General features: G+C 42.6%; 1 long non-coding RNA gene across 1 annotated transcript; it reads left to right on the top strand.

Moving 5' to 3' along the window:
- Nucleotides 1–1,981: 1,981 nt before the first annotated feature.
- Nucleotides 1,982–3,195, top strand: LOC143781178 (uncharacterized). The gene is made up of 3 exons (XR_013216605.1): nucleotides 1,982–2,174; nucleotides 2,291–2,505; nucleotides 2,907–3,195. It is a non-coding gene; the product is annotated as an uncharacterized LOC143781178 (long non-coding RNA).
- The last annotated feature ends 8,225 nt before the right edge of the window (nucleotides 3,196–11,420 follow it).

Below are 11,420 nucleotides of genomic sequence, written 5' to 3' on the forward strand. Positions count from 1 at the left end.
TGCAGGGTGCCTGACTGCGCCTGTGTGGGCAGTGCGGCCACCCTGTTGCTGAATCCCCGCCCCGCACTGTGTTATTCATTATGCACAGTGCGGGGCTGGTATTCCTGGGCATGCGCACTGCACTGTTCAGACGCTCCCCCGGTCCCCCGCCTTCCAGCGTTGCCATAATCACAGGTTTCCTTGCCAGCGTTTGGAATGAAGCAGCCGCAAATAACAACGCTGGAAGGCGGGGGAGCTGGGGGAGCGTCTGAGCTGTGGGAGCGTCTGAACAGCGCAGTGCGCATGCCCAGGAACCCCAGCCCCGCACTGTGCATAATGAATAACACAGTGCGGGGTGGGGATTCAGCAACAGGGTGGCCGCACTGCCTGCACAGGCGCAGTCAGGCACCCTGCATCTGACCTATGACGGACAATGAAGACTGCGCCTGTCCCAGGCAGGCACGCACAGCGCAGGCGCCAGATTTAAGAAGAAACAGCGCAAAGGGGGCGGCGACCACATCCCCAGAAGAGAAGAGTGACGGCCGTTGGGAGATTCACAGAGGAGGCTTCGGACCGCCTCCAGGTCTACAGACAGGTAGTTAGGGCAAATTTTAAAACGCTTTATTGAGGGAATAACGGAATCAAAAACTAAAAGAGCCACCTTGTTAGACTGCAGCATTACTGCTGCACAAGGTGGCTCTTTTAGTTTATAACGGGTGGAGGGGGTGACAGTGGCCCTTTAAGCTCATCTGCATTGCTGGGTCTGGTGTCTCTTATCTTCCTCTTGACAATACCCCATATATTCTCTATGGGGTTAAGGACAGGCTTTTTTTCGGGCCAATCAAGCACAGTGATACTGTTGATTTTAAACCAGGTATTGGTACTTTTAGCAGTGTGGACAGGTGCCAAGTCCTGCTGGAGAATGAAATTTTCATCTCCAATAAGCTTGTTGGCATAGTGAAGCATGAAGTGCTCTAAAATTTCCTGGTAGATGGCTGCGCTGACTTTGGTCTTGATAAAACACAGTGGACCTACACCAGAAGATGACATGGCTCCCCAAACCATCACTGATTGTGGAAACTTCACAGTTGACCTCAAGCAGCTTGGATTGTGGCTTCTCCACTCTTCCTCCAGACACTGGGACCTTGATTTCCAAATGAAATGCAAAATTTACTTTCATCTGAAACCAACACCTTGGACCACTGAGCAACAGTCCAGTTTTTTTTCTCCTTGACCCAGGTAAGATGCTTTTCGTGTTGTCCATTGGTCATGAGTGGCTTGACACAAGGAATGTGACACTTGTAGCCCATGTCCTTTATATGGCTGTGTGTGGTGGCTCTTGAAGCAATGACTCCAGCAGCAGTCCACTCATTGTGAATCTCGCCCAAATTTTTGAATGGCCTTTTCTTAATATTCCTTTCAAGGCTGCTGTTATCCCAGTGTTGTTTGTACACCTTTTTCTACCACACTTTTTCTTACCACTCAACTTTCCATTAATATGCTTGGATACTTGGATACAGCACTCTATGAACAGCAAGCTTCTTTAGCAATTACCTTTTGTGGCTTACCATCCTTGTGGAGTGTGTCAATGACTGCCTTTTTGATATCTGTCAAGTCAGTAGTCTTCCCATGATTGTGGAGCCTACTGAAACAGACTAAGGGACCATTTTAACACTAGAACTACTGATGGAGTCATTTTGACTCTTTTCGTTTTTTATTTCTCTTCTGTGACTACATTTTTCAGAATTCCGGCTTGAAACTCGGTGACTTTTCCTCAAATATGATGTGAAAAAAGATTTTGTGAGAATAAATAATTTTGGTAAAAAATTTGCGCGTTTTTTTCAAAATTTACCAAGAACTACTATATTTTGAGGTCCTTTTGTCACTAAATGTTGCTATAAAGTTTTGTGCATATTTTTTTCACTCTGTCTTATTTACCCTGATGTTCATATAGATGTAGTTCAATTTACATGTCAACTTTTCACATTTTTCTTGTGTTTTACCTGCTTGTATTACTGTGTAATGCTGAACAAAATAGCTTGTTTACTCTAGGCTCTTATCTTATGCTAATGAAGGGTGGTGTTTTTCTAAGGTCCTAGCAGGAGACAGTATTCTGGATAGTAACTTTACTTTCAGTTCAGCTGAAGAGACAAAGAGAACAGACGCAGACATACGAGCTCTGAAGACTCATACAGGTATGAATTGTTATGAAATAGTTTAGCTGTCTGTCAACTGATTCAGCCCACCTACTTTTGAAGGTGGCAGAACAGTTATTATTTCTTTTAGTTTTCATTTCATTTCTATTTTTCAGCAGGGAACTATATAGAATTATGGAATTTGTGAGGAATATGGAGAGAAGACGTTTGATAAAGCCTCAGGATATTCTGGCTACTTTGCAATCCATACCGGAGGATGAATCGGAATCCGAATTGCAGGAACATGTATTTGATTCTGACAGTGATGAAGATTTCATTCCTCAGAACATATCAAGTGAATCTGAAGACTCAGAAGGAACAAATCCAGAAGGTAAGTAGTTATGTGTATTTATTTGTTCTTCCACACACTGAGTTAGGGCCTGTGCACACTAGCAGAATTCTGGCTGAATAGCCATCTGGATATTCTTGCTGCAATACAGGCCGTACCTGCCCGCTCATGCCTGAAGCTCCGCTCCAAACCCCGGGCTGGAGCCGCTGTCAGGGACAGAGCAGCGCTTGCTTACGTTCGAGCACGGCTCCGTCCTAGACAGCGGCTCCAGCCCGGGGTTCGGAGCGGAGCTTCAGGTATGAAACTCCGCTCTGTACCTGAGCGGGCAGGTACGGGCCGGATTGTGGTGAGAATATCCGGTCGGATATTCCGCCGCTAATCCAGCCAGTGTGCACGGACCCTTACAAAACAAAAATTCTAAATATTCATCAACTTTTTTCCAGATATTCCAAGCACATCAACTGGGGATCGGGCTCATGCAGTTATGTTGCCTCGTGACCATCCTCCTGGTCGTGGACAGAAAAAATCAGCAAAACGTCCCAGAAATGAAAGAACAACAGATAACGATGGCGGCGAAGGTAATGCAACAACAAACACCAGAGAAGGCGAATCTGAAGGAATACTAGTTTCAGCGGATGGTATTCAATGGAAACCTGTTGAAATTGGACAACACTTGCCTGGTAGGCGTGACAGCCAAAATATTCTTCGAGAAGCACCTGGCCCTACAGGATACGCCAGAAGAAATATCATTGTCGATAGTCCTTTGAGCGCATGGCGTTTATTTTTTGATTCATATATATTGACACATATAAAGAACTGTACGCTTGCAGAAGCATGCAGGAACAATAATTTACAGTTTACTCTATCTGATGAGGAGCTAGATGCATTCATTGCGATATTCGATGCTCGTGGAATATCTGGCACGAGCCGTCACTCGATTAGCAGTATTTGGTGTAATGACTGGGGAATACTGTTTTGCAAAGCGACAATGTCTAGGGACTAGTGTTGAGCATTCCAATACCGCAAGTATCGGGTATCGGCCGATACTTGCGGGTATCGGAATTCCGATACCGAGATCCGATACTTTTGTGGTATCGGGTATCGGTATCGAAACAACATTAATGTGTAAAATACAACATTAATGTGTAAAATAAAGAATTAAAATAAAAAATATTGCTATACTCACCTCTCCGACGCAGCCTGGACCTCACCGAGGGAACCGGCAGCGTTCTTTGCTTAAAATGCGCGCGTTTACTTCCTTCCGTGACGTCACGGCTTCTGATTGGTTGCGTGCCGCCCATGTGGCCGCGACGCGACCAATCACAGCAAGCCGTGACGTAATTTTGAGGTCCTGGATGCCTAATTCTAGGCATTCAGGATTTTAAAATTACGTTTCGGCTTGTGATTGGTCGCGTCGCGGTCACATGGGCGACGCGACCAATCACAAGCCGTGACGTCACGGGAGGCAGGAGACGCGCGCATTTTTAAAATTACGTCACGGCTTGTGATTGGTTGCGTGCCGCCCATGTGGCCGCGACGCGACCAATCACAGCAAGCCGTGACGTAATTTCAGGTCCTGAATGCCTATTTCTGCATTCAGGACCTGAAATTACGTCACGGCTTGCTGTGATTGGTCGCGTCGCGGCCACATGGGCGGCACGCAACCAATCACAAGCCGTGACGTAATTTTAAAAATGCGCGCGTCTCCTGCCTCCCGTGACGTCACGGCTTGTGATTGGTCGCGTCGCCCATGTGACCGCGACGCGACCAATCACAAGCCGGAACGTAATTTTAAAATCCTGAATGCCTAGAATTAGGCATCCAGGACCTCAAAATTACGTCACGGCTTGCTGTGATTGGTCGCGTCGCGGCCACATGGGTGGCACGTGACCAATCAGAAGCCGTGACGTCACGGAAGGAAGGAAACGCGCGCATTTTAAGCAAACAACGCTGCCGGTTCCCTCGGTGAGGTCCAGGCTGCGTCGGAGAGGTGAGTATAGCAATATTTTTTATTTTAATTCTTTATTTTACACATTAATATGGTTCCCAGGGCCTGAAGGAGAGTTTCCTCTCCTTCAGACCCTGGGAACCATCAGGAATACCGTCCGATACATGAGTCCCATTGACTTGTATTGGTATCGGGTATCGGTATCGGATTAGATCCGATACTTTGCCGGTATCGGCCGATACTTTCCGATACCGATACTTTCAAGTATCGGACGGTATCGCTCAACACTACTAGGGACCGCTTTGTTGAAATTATGAGGTTTCTCAGATTTGATGAGAAATCTACTCAATCGGAGAGACTGCAAACGGACAAGTTTGCTCTATTTTCTACTGTGTGGGACAGGTTTATTGCAAATTGTATTGCGTGTTACAAACCTGGCCCATACATAACGGTGGATGAGCAACTTTTCCCAAGCAAAACTAGGTGGCCATTCACGCAGTACATGCCTTCCAAACCAGATAAATATGGCCACAAATATTGGCTAGCTGTTGATAAGGAGAGCAAATATCTGGCAAATGGCTTCCCTTATCTAGGCAAAGATGACACACGCCGTGCTGAGGACCATTTAGCTGACCATGTGGTAATGAAGTTATTGGACCCGTTTTTGAAAAAAGGTCGCAATGTTACAACCGATAATTATTTTACTTCAGTAAAATTAGCTAAACAGCTAAAAAGCAAAGGAACAACCATCGTGGGAACACTGAATAAGATAAGGCGAGAAGTGCTTAAATAAATAAAATCCATGAAAGAGGAATTGTACAACACTAAAGTGTTTAGAAATGAAGACAATTTTACACTTACAGTATATCAAGGAAAGCCCAACAAAAATGTTGTCATTTTGAGTTCCGTCCATCCAGATGTTGTTGTTGTTGCGTCTGATTCCGCTAAAAAAACTCCAGAAACGGTAAAGTTTTACAATGAAACAAAATATGGAGTAGATGTAGTGGATCAGATGGCACGAAAATAAACCACACGAACATCCACAAGGAGATGGCCTGTTCATGCATTTGAAAATGCCTTAGACTTTGCGGGTATAAATGCATGTATAATATTCAAGGAGATAACCCACCAAAAAATGTCACGCAAGGCATTTTTGCAAACGCTTGTGAGAGAGTTGAGTGGTCCTTATGTCACAGATAGGGAAAAGGGTTCCACGTCCCAAGTTTCTACATGTTCAGAAGTGATGGTTCAAACAAAATTTTGCCAGATCAAAGAAAAGTGCAAGAAAAATAGATCTGTCGGCAATTGTAAGACTTGTGGTAAGTCTTTGTGTGGGCAATGTACTGCCATAAATCAAAGGCAATGCCTAAAATGCGAAACACCAAATGTTTAGAAGGTGAATTCTGCGCCATATTTTCATTTTTATGCTCCTCCACCTACATTTTCTCTGCTTTTTGTTCTTCAGTTGTTGTTTATATGTGTGCACTTGAATAAAAAAAAATGTTTGAAAAACGTCTATTATAATTATTGTTATTTTCTGTAGAAAAATAAGAAAAGCAGAAAAAAAACAATCAAAAGCATTACTGTTGGATCTCACAATAATAATACATTACAAAAAATATAATTATTAATAAATAACCACAAATGAAACTCTAAAAATAAACGAAAACAAGCAAGGAGTCAAAATGACTCCTTTCAGTAGTTCTAGGCGGGGTCACGAGTCCAGTAGTCCTAGTGTTAAATGCTTAGGAAGTCTTTGCAGATGTTTTTGTTAATTATTCTAATTTACTGAGATAATAACTTTTGGGTTTTCATTGGCTGTAAGCCATAATTATCAACATTAACAGAAATAAACACTTGAAATAGATCACTCAGTTTGTAATGACTAAATAATATATGAGTTTCACTTTTTGTTTTGAAGAACTGAAATAAATTAACTTTTTGATAATATTCTAATTTTATCAGAAGCACCTGTATACGTGTGAGGGGACGGGGTGTGCAGAATGAAATATCATAATAGGGGATGCATTACATATATGTACCTAATATAAAAATCAAAACATCCTATGTAAGCATTATATTTCATTCTGCACACCCCGTTCCCCTCACATATATATGTGTATATTTTTATTCATACATATTTTTAGATTTCGTTTTTTTCATCATGTGTTGTGCAATCATGCATTTCAATTATGTTTTGTGTGATTAATTATCTAGTAAAATTTATTACATACATTCTTTTTTAATATAACGTCTTTTGAGTATAAGAATTATACATGTTTAGTATTCAGGATTTTTTATATATTACTTCTTATTTTTGGTATTTCTTTTCTAGATAAGTTTTTGAACAAGAAAAATAGCCTAGGAGTCCAGGGAATGCATTAGAATGCAAACATACAAATGGTTTACTAGTTAAGGGTGCTTTCACACCTGTTCAGTGGCCTGGTTTGGCCTATGTCCAAACCCCTCGCAAAACGGAATTTGGGTGTATGCGCCAATGGGGCCATAGACTATAATGGTTCTGACAGAGCGAACGTACTCTCTGCCATGCATCATTTTGGGGGGCATACACCTACAGAAGGTGGACACTCTGAGGCAGTCTACTATTTTAGAGTGACTACCTCCAGTAGGCATACACGTCAGAAAATAATGCACAACAGAGAACACGTTCACTCTGTTGGCACCATTATAGTCTATGGCTCTGTCGAAGCATACGTCCAAATCCCATTTTGCAGGGGGTTTGGATGTAATACCTGACATGAGACAATGAACATGTGCTTAAACACAATTTGAAAGCACCCTTATTGTTGAGAAGTCCGGAGATAATAACTTTTTTCAATTTGTGTCTTTAGATATCCAGAAATAGCGTTACATTTACCATTACTAATTTCTCATTTACTTGTAGGGTCGGTGCTCATTTTGGTTTTTTTTTGTTTGTTTTTTTGGGGGGGTTATCAGTGAAATGGCCACAGTTTGAACCTACTCTTACACCAGCTTATTTTCTGGCACAGGTTTTTGGTTTTGCTGATTTTTTTTGTATTCTGTACAAACACGGGCATGGCTACCCTTTTCTGAGCTAGTTATTCCATCCCCATAGCTTCCAATGGACGGGTGTCTTATTCAGGGTGCTATCTTGCTCTGCCCTTATTCTCATTGACATCATATGACACATGGTAAGGTTTTAATGCTAGACAGGTTAGGACCGTCTCGATGGGTACACCGTGATGTGGAGGGATGACTTTTATGCGTCTTAATTCAAAATAGTATTAACTATGTAGCCTATGTTATTTACATGTACCATTACTATTTACTCATTTACTTGTTGTAGGGTCTATGCTGTTTTTTTGTGTGTTATCCAAACATTACTGAAGTTCATGAGGATTCTTCTCTTAACAAATAGAAGCATCAATGTTTTCTGACCATTTTAAAAAAGTAAAGCATCTTGAATTAAAAACTATAGAAAATTGCTTTTACATTTAAAGTTTTTAAGAAATGTTACTTATATATAATGAAATTAAGAAGTGCTTTGTATGAAAGCAAGATTGACAAAAGGTCAGAACTGAGACATCTGAAGCAGACTTCTTACAGTTTTAATGCCTGATAACCTTATTAAAATGTCTGCGGTTGTAATATTCGGCAGTTCATATCCTGCAACCGTTTCATTTCAGTCTATTTAAGACACCCAATAAAATGTAAACCTAAAGCAAAATTGTGCTTTTAGTTAACCTAGTATGACCAAAAGTTCTGCTTACCACTTTAAATATTTCATAGCCTTATTCTCATTTTTCTATACAGTACAAATGTCAAATGCTGATTTAACAAGTAGAGTCTCTTCTAGGCTATTTAATAGGTTTGGCTGTCTCTTTTACAGTGGACAGTATCAGCTGCCAGAACCAAGTCCATAAGCAGCAGTCAGCCCTCTTCATCAACTAGACTGCCACATCATTAAAGTTCCTAAAAAGCTTTCATTTCAGGTATGAGAGAAGTTGGCAGAATAACAGTACTTGTATGTTCGTGTTTAATACTGCATCAAATGCATAAAAAGTAAGACCAACAGTAAGCTACATAGTCAATTTTTGGGTAAAAAAAAGACTTGTTGATTGCCTATTTTCAACACTATTCTTGACTATTAAATTGCATATTCATGCTTATAAATTCATAGCTTTGCAATAGATACTGCCTATTCTTTAATATTGAGAAAAACAATGTATCAGTTACTGTATCAAATCACGAAACAGCTATTTAACGATCTTTGTTGAATGTGCTATATAAATTATTTTACAAATATAATGATGTGTCTGTTAAAGTATACTTTATTGGTTAAATGATTTGTGCAGTATTTGTTTTAGCTTTATTCGATTATTCTTTTGCATTCCTAATTTTAATCCGCAAGGCATTCATCCTCCTTTGGAGATTATGATGCAGTGCTCATAAATAACCACAAGAGGGAGCATGCATCCATTATGTCTATGCTGTTTACTCACACTCTAGTCGTGGTTGTGCAGGACATAAACTGTATAATTTGCTTTTAGAAGCATAACACTGGATATTTTATAAGTTTAGATATTAGTAAGCATTATATTTTGCAATAATTAATATTCTTAAATTAATTACAAATGAACAAATAATAGTTGTTACCAAATGCTTGCAATAAAACCTTTTAATTTGTTTCAATATAGGCTCAGCCACATCAACATTATTTATGACCATATGAGAAATTCTTTTAGTTTGCATTTCCAAACACTGAAAAATAATTGCATCAAGTCAAATTGTGGATCTTCACTGTATTCCGTTTTATCAGTTTAAGTACATTGTCACCTGGATTTATCCACTTTACTTCATCTGATTCATGTCATTTACAAGGATACCTGCTGTTTCATTATTAATTTTCTACTGGACTGACTACTTGGAAATCACATGATCTTTTATCAGTAGTGTTGAGCATTCCGATGCTGCAAGTATCGGGTATCGGCCGATACTTGCTGTATCGGAATTTCCGATACCGAGATCCGATATTTTTGTGATATCGGGTATCGGTATCGAAACAACATTAATGTAAAAATGTGTAAAAGAAAGAATTAAAATAAAAAATATCGCTATACTCACCTGTCCGACGCAGCCTGGACCTCAGCGAGGGAACCGGCAGCGTTGTTTGTTTAAAATTCGCGCTTTTACTTGGTTACGTGAATTCCCGGCTTGTGATTGGTCAGGGCGGCCATGTTGCCGGGACGCGGACCAATCACAGCAAGCCGTGACGAAATTACGTCACGGCTTGCTGTGATTGGTCCGCGTCCCGGCAACATGGCCGCCATTAACCAATCACAAGCCGTGACGTCACGGGAGGCTGGACTTGCGCGTTTTTTTAAAAAGCGCGCGTGTCCAGCCTCCAGTGACGTCCCGGCTTATGATTGGTCACGGCGCCATGTTGCCGGGACGCGGACCAATCACAGCAAGCCGTGACGAAATTACGTCACGGCTTGCTGTGATTGGTCCGCGTCCCGGCAACATGGCCGCCATTAACCAATCACAAGCCGTGACGTCACGGGAGGCTGGACTTGCGCACTTTTTAAAAAACGCGCGTGTCCAGCCTCCAGTGACGTCCCGGCTTGTGATTGGTCAGGGCGGCCATGTTGCCAGGACGCGGACCAATCACAGCAAGCCGTGACGAAATTACGTCACGGCTTGCTGTGATTGGTCCGCGTCCCGGCAACATGGACGCCATTAACCAATCACAAGCCGTGACGTCACGGGAGGCTGGACACGCGCGTTTTTTAAAAAGTGCGCAAGTCCAGCCTCCCGTGACGTCACGGCTTGTGATTGGTTAATGGCGGCCATGTTGCCGGGACGCGGACCAATCACAGCAAGCCGTGACGTAATTTCGTCACGGCTTGCTGTGATTGGTCCGCGTCCCGGCAACATGGCCGCCCTGACCAATCACAAGCCGGGAATTCACGTAACCAAGTAAAAGCGCGAATTTTAAACAAACAACGCTGCCGGTTCCCTCGCTGAGGTCCCGGCTGCGTCGGACAGGTGAGTATAGCGATATTTTTTATTTTAATTCTTTCTTTTACACATTTATATGGTTCCCAGGGCCTGAAGGAGAGTTTCCTCTCCTTCAGACCCTGGGAACCATCAGGAATACCGTCCGATACTTGAGTCCCATTGACTTGTATTGGTATCGGGTATCGGTATCGGATTGGATCCGATACTTTGCCGGTATCGGCCGATACTTTCCGATACCGATACTTTCAAGTATCGGACGGTATCGCTCAACACTATTTATCAGTATTAGGCCGGGGTCACACTTGCGAGTGAGATGCGAGAAAATCGCGCGAGTCTCTCGCCTCTATACCCGGCACTGCCGCCGGCACTTAGGACTGCATGTATTTCTGTGCAGCTGCACGCTTCGGTCCCGAGTGTCGGCGGCAGTGCCAGGTATTGAGGCGAGTGACTCGTGCGATTTTATCGCATTGCACTCGCAAGTGTGACCCCGGCCTTATCTTAGGTGGTGCACTCGCTTCCATATCCGCCCAATATTGTAGCGTAATGAGATTGAAGGACTGATCCCTAAAACAGCATCTGCTCCATTGGGATCTTCTTTGGATTGATGCAGTAACACCATTTGATGCAGTAACACTGCCATGGACTACAACTCCCAGGAGACATTACTCCTTTTTACATCCTGGAAGAGTAGAAGAGGAGGCGATTGATTAGCGCTATCTGGGCACAAGGACATGTGTGTGATCTTCCATTGCAGACTGGTGAAAGCCTGACTCTGGAGAGCAAAGAACAGAGTCACAGAGTGAGTGCTGACAACCCAGCAGCTCAATTTGTGAAGGGAGAAGACAATCCTGGAGCAAAACTATGTCTGCAAAGGCTACCAGGTGTCCACTGCCACCTGGCTTACTCAAGATGTGTTCCCAGGTATCTGAGTGCTGCAGCCCCATGCGAGATACCATTGTGACCCCAGATCTGCTGTATCAAGGAGTGAGAAGCAACTGCTGACACT

This window comes from Ranitomeya variabilis, chromosome 6 (assembly GCF_051348905.1).
Source record: "Ranitomeya variabilis isolate aRanVar5 chromosome 6, aRanVar5.hap1, whole genome shotgun sequence".
NCBI lineage: Eukaryota > Metazoa > Chordata > Amphibia > Anura > Dendrobatidae > Ranitomeya > Ranitomeya variabilis.